The sequence below is a fragment of the Heteronotia binoei genome, chromosome 1 (genome assembly GCF_032191835.1).
Source record: "Heteronotia binoei isolate CCM8104 ecotype False Entrance Well chromosome 1, APGP_CSIRO_Hbin_v1, whole genome shotgun sequence".
NCBI lineage: Eukaryota > Metazoa > Chordata > Lepidosauria > Squamata > Gekkonidae > Heteronotia > Heteronotia binoei.
In genome coordinates this window covers 243,230,193-243,247,853 of record NC_083223.1, presented here as the reverse complement: position 1 = coordinate 243,247,853, position 17,661 = coordinate 243,230,193, and the positions used below count along the sequence as shown (strand labels likewise).

At 45.6% G+C, this 17,661-nt stretch overlaps 1 protein-coding gene across 2 annotated transcripts in view; it reads left to right on the top strand.

The window, feature by feature from the left end:
• The window catches only part of EXTL3 (exostosin like glycosyltransferase 3), a 197,517-nt gene that overhangs the window by 19,008 nt on the left and 160,848 nt on the right, over positions 1-17,661 (top strand). The gene's annotated exons all lie outside the window — the stretch shown is intronic.

Sequence of the window (17,661 nt, the reverse complement as noted above, 5' to 3'; positions counted from 1 at the left end):
AAATGACATTTATTTATGTTAACTTACTTTATATTGTTAATATTGCTTAGTTTTCCCTTTTATCTTATTTCCACTGGTGCTAGTTACTTCTAGAGATGTCCCAAGATACTTATGGGGGAGACATTAAAAAAGGGTGAGGCAGAAATATCAAAATGATGCCAATGTAGTAAATGATATTTTGCTGACCTTTCAGGGTATACCAAAACTTCACCAGAGATAGATTGTCTCATATCTGCTGTGAACCGATCCTTCCTCAAGGTGCAGTGTTTTAACAAACCTTTTTTTTCTGAGGGCTTTGCTGAGATATCTTTTTCTTACCTTACCTGTGTCTCCATGGCTACTTAACCCATCCTCATTAACGAGGGTTAGACCTGATCTGCGTATGCAGCAGACTGAAGTAACAAGAGCACAGAAATTACTGTGTCATTTCAGACTGCAGCCATGGGGGTATATTTTTAAACGTATTATTACATTAATTAGGGCTTTTTTTTGAGCAGGAACACACAGGAATGCCCAGGGCTTTTTTTGTAGCAGGAACTCCTTTGCATATTAGGTCACACGTCCCTAATGTAGCCAATCCTCCAAGAGCTTACAGTAGGCCCTGTACTAAGAGCCCTGTAAGCTGTTGGAGGATTGGCTACATCATGGGGATGTGACCTAATGTGCAAAGGAGTCCCTGCTACAAAAAAAGCCCAGGGAATGCCATTCCAGCGGGCTTAGTGTAAGGGGGTGTGGCCTAATATGCAAATGAATTTCTGCTGGACTTTTTAATACAAAACAACCCTTTGCAAAACAATGGTGACATCAGGAGGTGTGGCCTAAGATGCAAATGAGTTATTGCTGGGCTTTTATTTTAAAAAAGCCCTGACATTAATCATTCCTTATGAATGAAAAGCTAGCACAGCATGCTAAGAGTTAGCGTAGCATTGTATAGTGGTCAGAGTTTCTTCTGACTCGGTTGTGGGAAACGTGGAAACAAATCCCAATCTGCCGTGGAAGCTTGCTGGGTGACCTTGGGCTAGTTGTACACTCTCAAGCCTAACCTACCTTACAGGGTTGTCGCTGTGAAGATAAAGAGGAGGAGTAGGGTTGCCAAGTTCAACCCCAGAAATATCTGGGGACTTTGGGGGTGGAGCCAGGAGACTTTGGGGGTGGAGCCAGGAGACACTGGGGTGGAGCTAGGGGGAGGGGGGGAAATGGCGGCAGGGAGCGTGGCGAGCCGCCCCGTCTCGGAGCAGGCGAAGCTGCTGCGCCGCTGCCGCCTCTTCTCCGCTCGCCGTGGCTGCTCCTCCGAGATGGGCTCAGCCTGAGCCCATCTCGGAGGAGCAGCCACGGCGAGCGGAGAAGAGGCGGCAGCGGTGTGGCGGCCTCACTCGCTCCGCTCTGCCTCTGGGGTGGAATCAGAGGGGGGGTGGAGGCTGGCCGGGGGGGGTGGCGAGCCGCGAGTCCGGGTCCTAGAAGGGCCCGGATTCGCCGCTCGCCATGCTCCTGGCCTGCCTTGCCCTCTCCTGCGCTGCTGCCGCCGCCTCTTGGCTGCTCCTCCGAGATGGGCTCAGCCTGGGCCCATCTCGGAGGAGCAGCTGTGGTGGGCGGGGAGGGGGCGGCAGCGGCGTGGCGCGGTGGCCTCGCCCGCTCCGGGATGGGGCGGCTCGCCATGCTCCCCGGTGCCGTTTCCCCCCTCCCCCCGCTTCCATTTTTTTGGGGAGCGGGGGAAGAGGGTGGAAATCCTGGGGTCCCCCGCCAGGGCGGGAGGGTTGGGAAGCCTAAGGAGGAGAGAAGAATGATGTAAGCTGCTGTGAGTCCCCATTGGGGATAAAGGCAGGGCACAAATTATGTCTGTGAGCCGCCCTGTCTGTCAGCCGCCATGTCTGTGAGCCGCCCTGAGCCTGCCTCTGGCGGGGGAGGGCGGGATACAAAAATAAAATTTACTTACTTACTTACTTACAATTAAACAAAAAAACAAAGAGTGTTTGTCCCTGGTAGGTTTTCCCACCCCCAGGTGATGGCTGGAGATCTCCTACTATTATAGCTGATCTCCAGGTGACAGAGATCAGTTCACCTGGAGAGAATGTTTTGGAAGTTTTAGTTTATGATTTATATCCCGCCCTTCCCACCAAGGTGGCTCAGGGCGGCTCACAACACATGAAGTCTAACATAACAATATTAAATTTTAGGCATTTTACACAGTTAAAAACATTTAAAACATTAAAAACATTAAAACATCAGAAGTCTATTGGAACTACACTTAATTTCCTATGCCGGTTAGTTGTAGGCCAGCCGGAAGAGGGTTGTCTTACAGGCCCTGCGGAATTGAGCAAGGTCCCGCAGGGCCCTCACCTCCTCCGGCAGCTGGTTCCACCAGGAAGATGCCATTACAGAGAAAGCCCTATCCCTGGTAGATTTCAGGCAGGCTTCCTTTGGCCCAGGGATAACAAGAAGATTTTGGGTTCCTGATCTCAGCACTCTCTGGGGAACATGTGGGGAGAGACGGTCCCTCAGGTAGGCAGGTCCTAGGAAGGTGGACCATACGGCATTATATCCCACTGAAGTCCCTCCTCTCCCCAAATCCCACAATCCTCAGGCTCCACCCCCAAAATCTCCAGATATTTCCCAATCTGGAGCTGGCAACCCTCCCCCATCTCCCCAGGAAGGGGTATCTGCTGAGAGATAAGATGGCTGGCAGGTTTTTTTAAAATCTCTTGACTGATCAAACCTTATATAGTGAAATCTCTGTCCACCAGCCTGTCTTCTCTCCACACTAACAAAGTATTCACTGGTGTATCATTTTATTGTAGGGTGGACCTCTAAACTGGGAAGCCTTCAGTATAGATCCCAGCTTGCCAGACACTAAGAGCACTGTAAGGAAGAATCTCTTTATCGCTCTCTTTTCCTCACTTCTTATTCCACTTTTGTTCTCAAACTTGTGAACATGATGTTCTGTTTGAAGCGCTCTTAAAAATACTGTTCTGATCATCTCTAATAGGTTATGGGGGGGGGGGGAGTTTGGATGCCAGCCTTGCTCTACAGGAGAGGCCCTGTACGGGGCCCAGGGGAACCCAAGAGCCTGCCGGCCACAAGAGGAGAGGAATATGCTCAATTACCGACTGCACTGGTATCTGCATTCTGCCAACATTCTATCAACCGCACTTTACCAGCTGCACGTATTAACTGCACTGACTTCTGCACTTTATCAACATCTAAGACTGAATACGATTTTAAATCCTACAACCCAGAGACAATATATACTGCCACCCCTAAGGACTAGAACTTGAGTTAAATGACTGCTAGCTGCTAATGGAATTTACTAAAGATATTTATTAATTAATTTATTGGATTTTTTAGCCAAATAATTAGTGATTGATTCCTACAATATATTTATATATATTAATTTATATGTAATTATATTTATAATTTCAGCACATCAATTGGTAAGGGGGAGGGATGGTCTGTTTATTAATGGTGCTGAAATTGATCAATTTAATATTATACTAGTTAATTGGAAGGGAAATTGAGTGGACTACTAAATTAATTACTTATGATAATTGGTTAACTGGCAGCAAGTATTGGAAGAACAGACAGGGGAGGATAGAGTGAAAGCCAGGTGAGGATAATTGGGAACAACTGTGAGGAGTATACTGCGAGCCCACTCCAAGTGAGTGTAGATGTTGGCCCAGGGGATTCCAGTGCTCCTGGGGAGGGGAAGATATGACGGTGGGAATAGACAATTATATAAGGGAAGGAGACAGAGACAAACCAGTGCTCGGCCACCTTCCAGTCTATTGCCCATCCCAACGGTGGCAGGTAGTGGGCCTAAGAGGAAATGCTCGTCTCCGTCACTGGTGTTATGCAACGCCAGGTCCATCAATAACAAGACCTCAACCCTTAAGGAGTTCCTGCTTAGGCAGGACGTGGACCTGGCTTGTGTGACCGAGACCTGGGTGCGGGAAGGAGAGACAGTAGCTCTCTCCCAGATGACCCCCCCAGGTTACTCGGTCTTTCACCAGTCACGGAGTAACGGGCGGGGGGGAGGGGTGGCATTGCTCATACGGGAGGCTTACTCCTTTAGGGCTCTCCCGGCCCCAAAGATCGATGGCATCGAGTGTGTCGGTCTGTGGTGGGATGTTGGGGAGGGGTTGGCGATCTGGCTGGTGTACCATCCGCCTAACGCACCAGCCAGCGCCTTACCATCACTATTGGAGGCAGTGGCGGGCTGGGCATTGGAGAGCCCGGGACTTATGGTCCTGGGTGACTTCAATGTCCATGTCGACGACACGGCCTCCACTCAGGCGATGGACCTAGTGTCTTCCATGGCGACACTAGGACTCTCTCAATTTGTTACAACACCCACGCATCAGGCCGGACACACACTAGACTCGATCTTTGCGTCTGGGATTTTGGTGAACGATATCGCAGATGAAGCGGTCCCATGGTCGGATCACCTAGCCCTTAAGGCCCGTATGGAGATGCCGCCCCAACCCTGTATGGGCGGAGAGCCTATTTTGGCTCGCCCTCGGGGCCTGATGGACCCGGAACGGTTCCAAACGGCCCTGAGGGACCCTTGGCCCACTGGCGATTCCCTCGATGACCTGGTGGAAGTCTGGCAAGATCAGCTATCCAGGGTCATCGACAAAATCGCACCCTGGCGCCCTCTGCGCCCTCGTATGAAGCTGGCTCCATGGTATACCTTGGAGCTACGCCAGCTGAAGCAAGGGCTCAGACGACTAGAGAGGCGGTGGAGGCATACTCGGGACGAAGTGACGAGAACATCCTATAGAACGTTTATGAAGTCATATGAGATGGCAGTCAAGGCTGCAAAGAAACAATACTTTGCAGCCAAGATTGCATCTGCAAATTCGCGCCCAGCACAATTGTTTAGGGTAATTGGCGATCTTATAACACTGCCACAAGGCAAACCAAACGTTAGAGAATTGGAGATAGGCTGTGAGGCATTTGCGAAATATTTTGCAGATAAAATCTCATCACTCCGCCAAGACCTACCTATCACATTAGATACAGTAAGTCAGACTGAGGCTCCGCGCCTGTCTTCGGATTTACTGCTGGACCACTTCGACCCACTCAGCCTGGAAGAAGTTGATGGAATTCTCTCCGCTGCTCGCCCAACAACATGTGATCTGGACCCTTGCCCCTCCTGGCTGATTAAATCTTGCCAGAGGGAGCTTAGATGTCCTCTACGGGACATCATAAATAGATCCCTCTTAGAGGGGCGTTTTCCAACGCCTCTGAAAGAGGCCTTGGTCCGCCCCCTCTTGAAAAAATCAACAGCAGACCCGGCCGAATTGGCGAACTATCGACCGGTGTCTAACTTACCATTTTTAGGTAAAATCATCGAGAGGGCAGTGGCGTTGCAGCTACAGAGATTTCTAGATGACGCTTCTATCCTAGACCCGTGCCAGTCTGGCTTCCGACCGGGCCACGGGACGGAGACGGTCTTGGTCGCCTTGGCAGATGACCTCCAACGGCAACTGGATCGAGGCGGTGTAGCAGTGCTGATGTTATTAGATCTGTCGGCTGCATTTGATACGGTCGACCATCGGCTACTGATCCACCGCCTCGCCGACATTGGGGTTAAGGGGTCTGCTTTACAATGGCTCTCCTCTTTCCTCATGGGTCGGGGACAAAGGGTGACGATCGGGGGTGAACGATCCCAGAGGCGCACACTAGATTGTGGGGTGCCTCAGGGAGCAGTCCTCTCCCCGATGTTATTCAACATCTATATGCGCCCCCTTGCCCAGATTGCCAGGAGGTTTGGGCTGGGCTGCCACCAATATGCGGATGACACCCAGCTCTATCTGCTAATGGACGGCCGGCCCGCCTCCCCCCCGGAAGACCTGGATCGGGCGTTACAGGCTATCGCAACGTGGCTTAGACTGAGTGGGCTGAAGCTGAATCCGGCAAAGACAGAGGTTCTCTGTGTGGGTCGCGGCGCTCCAGGGAGGGAAATATCCCTCCCGACCTTCGATGGTGTGCAGCTAAAGGCGGCGCAGCAGGTGAAGAGTCTGGGTGTTTTACTGGAGCCTTCATTATCAATGGAGGCCCAGATAACAGCCACTGCCAAGTCAGCTTTCTTCCATCTGAGGCGGGCAAAGCAGTTGGCCCCTTTCCTGGAGCGTCGGGACCTAGCAACGGTGATCCATGCGACGGTCACCTCACGATTGGACTACTGTAACGCCCTCTACATGGGGCTGCCTCTGTGCCGGACCCGGAAGTTACAGCTAGTGCAGAACGCGGCGGCCAGGCTGTTACTTGGTCTCCCAAGATGGGAACATGTGCGGTCGGGGCTACGCGAACTGCACTGGTTACCGATTGTATACCGGGTCCAGTACAAAGTGCTGGTTATCACCTTTAAAGCCCTATATGGCCGAGGACCAGCCTACCTGAGGGACCGTCTCTCCCCGTATGAACCCCAGAGAGCACTGAGGTCAGTAGGAAAGAACAGACTGACTACCCCTGGGCCAAGACAAATTAAACTACAGAATACTCGCTCTCGGGCCTTTTCGGCCGCAGCCCCACATCTCTGGAACCAACTCCCAGAGGAGGTGCGGGCCCTGCGGAACCTTGATCAGTTCCGCAGGGCCTGCAAGACCACCCTTTTTAAATTAGCTTATGAATAACTGAAAATCCGCCATCAGCATCAACTAGAAGAGTGTCAAGGATAGCGTCATAAAATGTTTTAGTTAATTGTTTTAATTCAGGCTTTTAAGGTTAGTTTAATGTTAATTTAATGTTTCTAGTGTAACTGTTTTATTGTTGGTGCACCATTGGTCACCGTATTGTTAGCCGCCCTGAGCCTGCTTCGGCGGGGGAGGGCGGGGTACAAATAAAATTTATTATTATTATTATTATTATTTCTAATTTTTAACAAGGTTTTTACTTGTATCTATACTCAAACATATGTCTTTGTATTTCCGCTTCACAACATGCCGATAAACTGGCGAACATTGTTGTTTTTAAATAGCCTTTGTGGTGAAAAGTGCTACACTAAGGATTCTGTTTGTTTTTTATTGTGGGGTTTTTTTAATGGCTGACTTTATGGGTATAATTCTGCCTCTTGTCTTCCTCAAGTCTTATGCAGTTTGTTCCGCTGGTATCAATGGAGTTGAACTAATTTACTTGGAGCAGTTTAGCCATGAGTATTTTATTTGCTGACTGACCCAATAAGCCAGATCTCTTATTAGTTTTATGGGATTCCCTTTTTATTGACGTCCTGTCATGGAACACATCAAGTAAAATCTGGTTTTATGTTTTGGCTCCTTCCTGATGATAAACATTCTCTGTTGCGTCAGTCTTAACTGATCCCAGTGGCATTTCTTTTTACGATGCACTAAAACAGATTGAGAGCTCTCTATCGCTCCAAATTACATGAATGGTGTTTGAACCTACTCTTCTTAACAAAACAAAATGTAAAATGTACAAATTTAATAAAACCAAAAGTAAAAGAAAAGATGGCTTTGGAGGGTTCTTACTTTATTGGATAATGTATGCCTAATTCGGTATAACCAACCTCAATCTTCCAATTTAAGTTACATTATTAAAGGGGATAATAGAAGAGGCTTGGTAATACAGCACATTCTTTGCATATATGAATCATAGAATCATAGAGTTGGAAAGGACTTCCAGGATCATCTAGTCCAACCCCCTACCCAATGCAGGAAATTCACAAATGCCTCCGCCACACACATCCAGTGACCCCTGCCCCATGCCCGGAAGATGGCCAAAAACCCTCCAGGATTCATCACCAAACTCGCTTGGAGAAAAATTGTTGCCTGACCCCATATGGACTTGTGGGTTCACCCCAGCACATCCAATGAAAAGTGACTGCATCCATATGGAATGTGACTGCATCCATATGTAGTAACTGCATCCATATGGAATGGGGTGCCAGTGGAAGTAAAGGATGTCACACCTCCGTCACACACAATACAGCAATGATCATGGAAACTCTGTTACTTATGGGCAGGGTTTTTTTGGAGCTGGAGTGCAAAGGAATGCTGTTCTGGCTGGCTTGGTGTCAGGGGGTGTGGCCTAATGTACAAATAAGTTCCTGCTGGGCTTTTTTGGAGCAGGAATGCACAGGAATGCTGTTCTGGCTGGCTTGGCATCAGGGGGTGTGGTCTAATATGCAAATGAGTTCCTGCTGGGCTTTTTCTACAAAGAAATGTCCATCAGGGGAACTCAAGAGTCCTCCTAGCCTCCAGAATCTACCTCACATCAGATGGCAAAGTTATAAATATAAAAAAAAGCACTGTGTGAAACCATGGTGATATCAGGGGGTGTGACCTAATATGCAAAAGAGTTCCTGCTGGGCTTTTTTTTTTTGAGCAGGAATGCACATGAATGCTGTTCTGGCTGGCTTGGCATCAAGGGGTGTTGCCTAATATGCAAATGAGTTCCTGCTGGGCTTTCTCTACAAAAAAGCCCCTGAACGAAACAATGGTGTTGTCAGGGTGCGTGGCATAATATGCAAATGAGTTCCTGCCCCCCTACAAAAAAGCCCTGTTGAAGGCAACAGCTTTCCTCCACTGTATTTGCTTTCATTTATCTGTTCTGAACTGAGAGCAAATAGACTTCATTTCTCCCATTAGTTGTCTCCTCATGAGCTTGGATGTAGATGAAACAAGCTATTTCCATTAAGCCAGGCTCAGATGTGACAGTAGCGTGGGCTGAAAACAGCAAATAAATAGTGTGTTGGGACTGGTGATTCTCAATGTGCATGCACTGTGGGGGCTTGAAGCTTGCATTTTGATCATGCAACTCCTGGAATTGAAATAAATGCTGCTTATCAAATGCATTGTGGTATTTTAAGCAGAACAGACAGGATGCAGCTTGTCTGTTTTGAGTTCTGCTAGATACGGAATGTTTTGATATTTATAACTTTGCCATCTGATGTAAGGTAGATTCTGGAGACTGGGAGGCTTCTTGGGTTTCCCTGATGGACATTCCTTTTAAATTTTAGCAAGTGAGGGAAACTGCAAATGGATGGACTTTGGAGAGGAGAGGAAGACAGACAAATGACCTGTGCTTTATGTCATGCAGTACTCTCCAAAAAACGGAGCAGGTCCTTAGAGAGGTCAGATGCCCTATAATGGAACTGACCCCAGTGTGTGTATTTTGCATTTTGTAGGGCTAGCTCATATTTTTGCCACGCAATCCTCAACTGAATCAATACTTGCATGGTAAAATATCTTAACTTGTCACAAAAAACGTGCCTTTTTATGAAATCTTATATTCCCAGGTCTCTCTTTTGTATAAAAGTGTTGAGATTTCATTTATAAGCAGTGGTTTTGAGTGAATGTGACTGTTAGAATGTTGTCATTTGTGCAGTACCAGTCTAACAGCTTTTGGGCTGATGTTGACCAGTTTCTTAAAGTCCTCATATTTCTGACCTGTGTAGATAGGCTAGCCTGGTCTTACTAGATTTCATGAAGCTAAGCAGGGTTATCCCAGTTTTTACTTGGATGGGGATCAGGAGACTATTTAGAAAGGGTTGCTGTGCAGAGGCAGGCAATGGTGTTTGTGTTTTGAAATTAAAATTTCCATAATTCTTTAATGGCTGGAGGGGATGATGGTCGACTGAAGTGGCTTCTTTTATTTACTGTCATCAGTTCTGATATTCTTACTTTTTTTTTTGTACAACAAGTACAATTTTTAATATACTCAAATTAATTGAATTTGGAAAGAGGCCATAGCTCAGTGGTAGAGTGCAGACTTGGCATGCTGAAAGTTAAATCTGTGGTATCATCAGTTAAAAATGGAAAGGTCTCTGAGAAGCTTGGTGTCAGTCAGAATAAACAGTACTGTTTAAGTGGACCTTTGGCAGTTTTATATGAGTGAGGTTAGGGATATGATCACTTCTGAGGTATACATGTAGGTGGCACATATTGTTGCCCACTGCCTAATGAAAAAAATGTCCCTTTAACGGAGACTTAATGAGAAATTGACTTAAAGGGAAAGTTACCTAGTGATGTTACTTACATCCATGTCATGAAAGGTATCAGCTGTCCATTTCCACACATTAAGCCTCTTTAAAGGGACAGAGCATTTTTTCTTCAGCCATACTGGCAACCTTAGAGGTATAGTTATGAATATGTGTGTGTGAGTGTAAAATTAGGAGGGACTGTCTCAGCTGCTGAAAGGTGATTGTGTGTTGCAGAGAAGGAAGCAATATGAAGGGGAAATATGTTCTTCGAACTTTAGAAAAGGACAAAATGGTTGAAACTTTGCTTTTATTTGTATTAAATCTGCTCTTACATCTCACTGAGCCGCTTTGTGTAGCAATTGTGATAGTTGCATGTAGGCTTGTATTGGACTAATATTTCTGACAGCAAATATATTAAGTGTAAATGACAGCTGTATATGTTTAAACTCATGGGTAATTGTATGCGGGTGTGCATCAGATGCTCACAGCAACAACAAAAATTACAGTATTAAATAAACTGACAAAACAAAATATCTTGGACTGGTTGGACTGTATTAAGATCCTGAATGGGTTGAGGAAGGGGAGGGATCATGGAGGTAGGGTTGCCAACAGCCTGAAGTGGGGAGAAACCATCCTGACTCTTCAGTAGAGACTTGTTATGTACAGATGGGGAGTTGAAGCATTGCATGGCAGAGAGTTTTAAAAATCAGATTTAAGCCTCTATTAATAAGCCCCCAGGACCTGGAGGAGCAGTATTTTTTTTCTCAAGTGAGCCCTCACCTTTGCAAGAAAATAAAAATAGAGTATTGAAATTATTCTACACCCTGTCACTCCATTCCTCATGTGCAGTGCCTTCCATACTGAATTGTACTGACTGGAACTCCAGGATAGTACTTGGAGGCTCCAAGCCCAGTCCTCCTCCTGAATAAGTTTGTTTGGGTTGCAGGAGATAATGCCTCATTGAAGGTTAAAAGATTGTGGGTAGAGCAAAGTGGCTCTGGATAATACACTTCTCTCCCCCCGCCCCCACCCTTGTAGTAATTTTATTCCAAAATTCTACTCACTGGCTTATTTTGGACAGCATTAAATAAGCAGCATTTAATTGGAACCAGAGATCACAAGGGCTTAGTCCTGGAACCTGTTCTGAATCTTAAAAGACAATCTAGTGTAACCTTCTGCCCCATAGTCAGGGCTATTCATCCATGGGCCCTTTTTCCAGCCAAAAAAAGCCAGCTGTTCACTCCAAACCATCTGTGAGCCTGGCGCATTGAAGAAGTTGGTTCTGATTTACACTGAGACATTCCCCCCCCCCTAAATTTGCACGTATACCAATGAGATCTATACTGGTTGTGACTGACTAGGAAAGAGATCTTAGGGTTCTACTGGATATCTTAATAACAATATCCACTCAGTATGTGTCGTAAGAACGTAAAAAAAGCCCTGCTGCATCAAACCAACGGTCCATCTAGTCCAGCATCCTGTCTCACACAATGGCCAATCAGTTTCTGGAGCCAACATTGGGATGGCCAACAATAGGGCATAGAGCCTTCCCCTGATTTTTCCTCCTGGCTTAGTGCCTCTGAACTTGGAGGTTCCCCTCAGCCACCATGGCTAGAAGCCATTGATATACTTGTTCTCCATGAATCTCTCTTATCCCCTTTTAAAGCTGTTTATTCCTGTGACCATCATCTGGCAGTGAATCCCACATTTTAATCACTCTGTATAAAGTAGTATTTCAGTAGAGAAAAGAGCAAATGTTGTGCTAGAAGTTCTTAGGAAAGGGACAGAATTTCCAGCACTATAAAGCTTCATGTGTAGGTGTGTGGTATAGCTGTTTTTGAAATGGAGGCTACAGTTCTCGTCATCCCTATCCAGGGCCAGCCCTAGACTGTCTGGCACCCTAGGCCAGGCTAACTTCTCCCCCCACCCCCCCAAACATCACCGAGTCACTTGGTGGTGTGCAATTTGGTGCCCCCAGAAGGTTGGTGCCCTAGGCAACTGCCAAGTTTGCCTAGTGGCAGGGCCGGCCCTGCCCCTATCTCAAAAAGAATATCCCGGTGGTGGAAAAGATGCCGGGGAGAAAAGCAAGCAACATTTATTTATTTTATCAAAGATTTCAGGTTTTCACGGCTGGTAACATCATTAGGGTTTGTAGAATCTTTCGGGATCAAGTGCCGTGTTCTACTGGAGAAAGTTTTCCTTTCTTGGCTGGAGGGGGTGTGATTGCCCTTTCATCACACCCCCTCCAGCCTAGAAATAGCAGCTCTCCAGCAGCCCTGGCCCCACTCAATGCACAGCAGCCAAGAAGGTCAGAGCGCCTGCTCCGGCTGCAACGCCACTGAGGATGTTCTCCGCAGCTGAGAACGAAACGTCCGGAAGGAAAACTTTCTCCAGTAGAACATGGCACTTGATCCCGAAAGAGTCTACAAAACTCTAATTTATTTATTTATTTCATTAGATTTGTATCCCACCCTTCCCTTACGGGCTCAGGGCGGCTAACAACATTTTAAAATCAACAATTCAGCTTAAAAACAAGACAACATAATAAAACAACAATATACCAATTTACAGAACTATAGGCTGGTCCAGGGGTGGGGAACAGTGGCTCTCCAGATGTCCCCTGCCCACAACTCCCATCAGCCCCAGCCAGCATGGCCATGAATAGAAGGTCTTCCCTGTGAGAAAAGCTAAAGAGTTAGAGGCTTTTCAGTTGAGGAACAAAAAAACCAGGAGGGACATGATGAAGGCTTATAACATTGCTCATGGTATGGAGAAAGTGGCTAGAGTGAAGTTACTCCCTCTGTTGTAGTTCTAGAACTTGGGGACACCCAGAGAAAGGGCCAAACTGGATGTGACAGTGTGTGACCTGTGGATGCTGCCATCATTTTAAAGCCCAATGAGACAATTTTAAAAATGCTGTGATCCTGGATGTGCCCCCAAGCTTGACTGTATGTTGTGCTCTTGTCCTTCTTCCCTTCCCATGTCTTTTAAGTGCTGTACCCCCCCAGCAGCTGTTGTGGCACTCAAAAAGGCAAGGGGGGCAGAAACAAGAGTGCCTCATGACACTGTGCTGTGAGACTGATCAGAATCAGGCCCTTGAGGCACTTTTAAATCATCTTATTAGGCTTTAAAATGGCAGCTGCATCCACAAGTTGGTCCCTATTGGATGCTGTCATGTCTATTTTGTCCCTTTGATGGGCAGCAGACTGACAGTAGACAAAGACAAAATAATTCCTCACAGAAGCACAATTAGTTTACAGAACTCTCTGCCACAGGAGATAGTGATGGGCCAATAGCTTAGATAGCTCTAAAAATGGGTTTCATAAGTTCATAAAGGACAAAGATATCAATGGTCATTTCCCATGATGGCTTAATAGGGTTGCCAATCCCTACTTGGGGGCAGGGGATCTCCTAGTTTGGAGGCCCTCCCCCTGCTTCAAGTTTATCAGAAACCGGGGGGGGGGGAGGGAAATGTCTGCTGGGCACTCCATTATACCCTATGGAGACAAGTTCGCATAGGGTATAGTGAAGAATCAATCTGGGTATTTGGGGCTTGGGGAGGCTATTTTTTTAGGTGGAAGCACCACATTTTCAGCATAGCATCCAGAACCTCTCCTCAGACTCCCCCCCCCCCCAGTTTCAAAAAGATTGGACCAGGGTGTCCAATTCTATGGGCCCCAAAAGGAGGTGCCCCTATCCTCCATTATTTCCAGTGAAGGGAAGACATTAAAGAGAAGTGTAGTCCCTTTAAATGTGATGGCCAGAATTCCCCTTGGAACTCAGTTGTGCTTGCTTGTCACACCCTTGTCTTCTGGTTCCACCCCCAAAGTCCCCAGATATTTCCTGAGTCAGACTTGACCTGGCAATCCTAGATGGAGAAATGGAGCCCCCCTGAATACCAGTTGCTAGAGGGGGAGGTTTGGCTGTTATACCTAGTTTGCAGGCTTTCCAGGGACATCTGTTCACTTACTGATCAAGCAAACTGCTAGACTAGATAGACCTTTGGTTTTGAATTTTGAAAATATGCAGAGAACATTTCCCCTTAATAACAAAGTAATCGCAGCCAGCCCATACATAACCTCCCTTTGACAGAGAGCTGGGCTGCTAGGTCAGCTGTTATGACACAGAAGCAGGTTTGAGCTTCTGTGCCTATTTTTTTTAATGTAAAGGTAATATAATAACTTTTAAAGAAGAAAAGCAGTGTAGATGTTTATTAAATAAATTACATAGAATGTAGTTATTCATGCAGCTCTACAGCTGATTTCACCATTTTTTAAAAAGGTAATAGATTGTAGATGCCTTGGTGAATGCATTGTGAACAATAAAAGGGCTGGAAAAAATTGTGTATAAAGGTGTTTATATCTCCAGGAAGCAAAGGATGCATGGGTGTATTCAGTAATTTCCATGACGTTTTGGTTAAGTCCTGCATAATGCAGTCCTTGTCTTTTGGGGAAATGTACTTTGATGTACATTTTCCAATTGCTCTCTGGAGGTGTGCACCTATAATACTGCTTTTGTCTCTCTCTTTCTCTCTCTCCCCCCCATTCCTAAGCAGCTGGTTCCCACTTCTTGATCCTGAATAGCGTGCCACCTAACAAAGAGGAGATTGAAAGTGGCTTTGGGTATTTTAAACAAGCGAGGGAGAGGGGAGAGAGAAGGAGAAGAGGAAGCTCAAGAGAATTGCACTGCTGCTTCCCACGCTTGTTTAAAAGGTCCGGACCTGAGCCCATGTATTCCCCTCCCCCCATCCCCAAGATACATGTGCTCCAGATGCAGGGTCAGATTCTGAAATGGAGGCATTCTTGCAGTACAAACCAGCTGTGGCGACAGGACAGGAGTGCTGGTTCTTTCTTTCTGGAGGGGGAGGGGTGAGTCCTAGTGATGGCAGCTGGCCCTGAAAAAGAGAAACATCCCTGACCAAGTGGATGGATTGGTTTGGCCAAAGTTTAAACCTTTGTTGTGTTTTTGTGATTCGCTCAGGCTTAATTAGGGTACAGTTCGTCTTTCCATCTCTGACCTGTATACCAATAGTGAAATCCTAAACAGACTGGCTCCCTTCTGAGTCCATTAAAGTCTATGGGTGTAACTCTTAGAACATTAAGATTTACTGTAAGATTCCAAGGTGAAGCAACAGGAGCATGTTTAGGTGACAACAGAAACAGGAAGGCATTTGAAAAAACACTTTGTGTTTATTTATTTATATTGTGCTTTTCTTCTTACTAGAGACACATGTAATCAATCTGCACCTTTTTCCTAGCCAATCCTTTATTTTGGGAGGCTGGATAGTAAATTGTTTTGGACATGGATCTCTGATTTCTTTGCTGTCTGAATGAAAAACGGGCAAGGGAAAACTTTTCATCCTGTGCCCATGCATGTGCAGTTTTGCCATCAATCTTGACCTAGCTGGGTATTGCACTAATGTGCAGATGTTGCATCTGTAGGGATCAGCCTGGGGAAGGAGCTTTTTAAATAACAAGACAGCAATTTAGAAGCATTAATTAAGTTCAATACTTATTTGAATTTTTGTATGACTGTGTCTAATGATGTATGTCTTCTTTGCTGGCTTTCCCATGTCAAGCAGAGGCAGTCTTGTTTTAGAGGCTTAGCTTAGGATCTGTGCTCTGAACAAGAACTAATGTACAGTTTGCTATTGATTTTGGTTGATCTGGTTGTGTTCCTGATGTTCCTTATTTTTATTTGTTATGTTATTTATTATTTGATGTTGGTTTTTAATTTTTGCACCCTGACTGTATTTTTCTGAAAAATCCAGGGGTTTTTTTGTTGGTCAGGGATATAAATGTCTTTAATAAATAAATGCAACCCCCTTAGCTTTAAAAGAGCCAGCTTAATAGTCACAGTGTTATGGATGACCCATTCAAAACCTGAACTTTGATTAAGCAAATAACTTTAAAAGTAGGAAAAACAAGTATAGAATGGGGAGTATTTGAAACAGAACAGTAATAAAATATATTGAGTACTTCTAAAATCAAGGTAAATGGAGAAGTAACTCTATTTGAATCTGTGGCCTCTTTTAGTCTGTGGATTTAAAATGTGACACAGAACTTTTGTTTGGCCACAACAGACAAACACAGCTGTACCTCTGGAACCACTAACCCAGCCTATGACTCAGCCTCCTTCTAGAAAGTGATGTTTCCAGACCAGGTCTTGCTATGCAGAGTGGAATGGGTCACAAGCATTCTAATAATAAATTAAATAGTTTTATAAGGCTTGCATAAAACATGTCAGCCATAGAATCATAGAGTTGGAAAGGACCTCCAGAGTCATCTAGTCCAATCTCCTGCACAATATTCACAAATACCTCCCCCTAAATTCACAGGATCCACATTGCTGTCAGATGGCCATCCAGCCTCTATTTAAAAACCTCCAAAGGAGAGCTCACCACCTCCCAAGGAAGCCTGTTCCACTGAGGAACTGCTCTGTCAGGAAGTTCTTCCTAATGTTGAGCTGGAAGAACTTCCTGACAGAGCAGTTTCTCAGTGCTATTCATGCATACAGTGTATAGACCAGGGGTGGCCAACGGTAGCTCTCCAGATGTTTTTTGCCTACAACTCCCATCAGCTCCAGCCAGCATGGCTGGGGCTGATGGGAGTTGTAGGCAAAAAACATCTGGAGAGCTACCATTGGCCACCCCTGGTATAGATTAATGAGACAAATTTTAGGGTGTTTTAAATACAGAAATCAACAGAGATAGTTTATTTTCCTCCCAAGAAGAGTTGAGAATATATCTTTACTCGTTTCCAAGTGAAACAGCTCACTTCAGAACATTCTAATAGCTTCCTCTTAATCCTCTGATGGCAAAATGAAATATGTGACGATTGGAATCCTTTTAACAGTACCCCAAAATTGGCTTCCCCCGAGGTAGGGTCACCCAGCCTAGTGGCAGGGCTGGCTCTTTGGCAAATGAGTTTCCATACAAAAAGAGTAATTCTGAGGATGAGTATTTAAAAACAACAACAACCCAAAAGTCATATAAAGACTGTTCCTCTAGCCTATTTGGCTTTATTTGTTTGTTGTTTCATCCTTGGAACTCTGTTTAGTTTTGTGTTAATTGTCTACACAGCAGGGTGGACAGCAAGATGTTGCTAGCATCACTCTGTGTGGGTCAAAGGAATTAAATCAGTTATAATGGTTGCTATCCTGGAGATTCCTGGTTATTTTATTTAAGTATTTCTGTCCTGCTTTTTTCTCCCCACTCCCCCACATGAAGCCTGTAGGGTGACCTTGGGCCAGTCATGGTTCTCTCATCTGCCTCATAAGGTGCATATTGTGAGATGAAGGGAATGTAATTATAATGTGAGACTCCTTGGGGTAGAGAAGAGTGGAGTATAAAAACCAATTCTTCTCCTTCTAGGGGAGGCTGAGTGACTGGCACTAGGTCACCTGACAACTGCTCACAGCAGAGTGGAGATTCCAATCTGGCTGTTCCAGATTCTGCTCTGATATTCTTAACTGCATCATACTGGCTCAAATTTTGCCATAACCATAAACTCACAAGGAGGACCATAGATAAGCTATTTGGTCTCAGTTTAAACTCCACTCCCCCAAATATGGAAATATCAACACTGGTGTATGTGTGTGAAATATTTATAGTTCGCCTTTCTCTGAAGGACTTAGGCACATTTCTTACAGGGACTCAGTACAGTCAACAAATGTGACATTCAGTAACTAACGCATTAGGATAGTAAGACTACCTTTTAATTTTT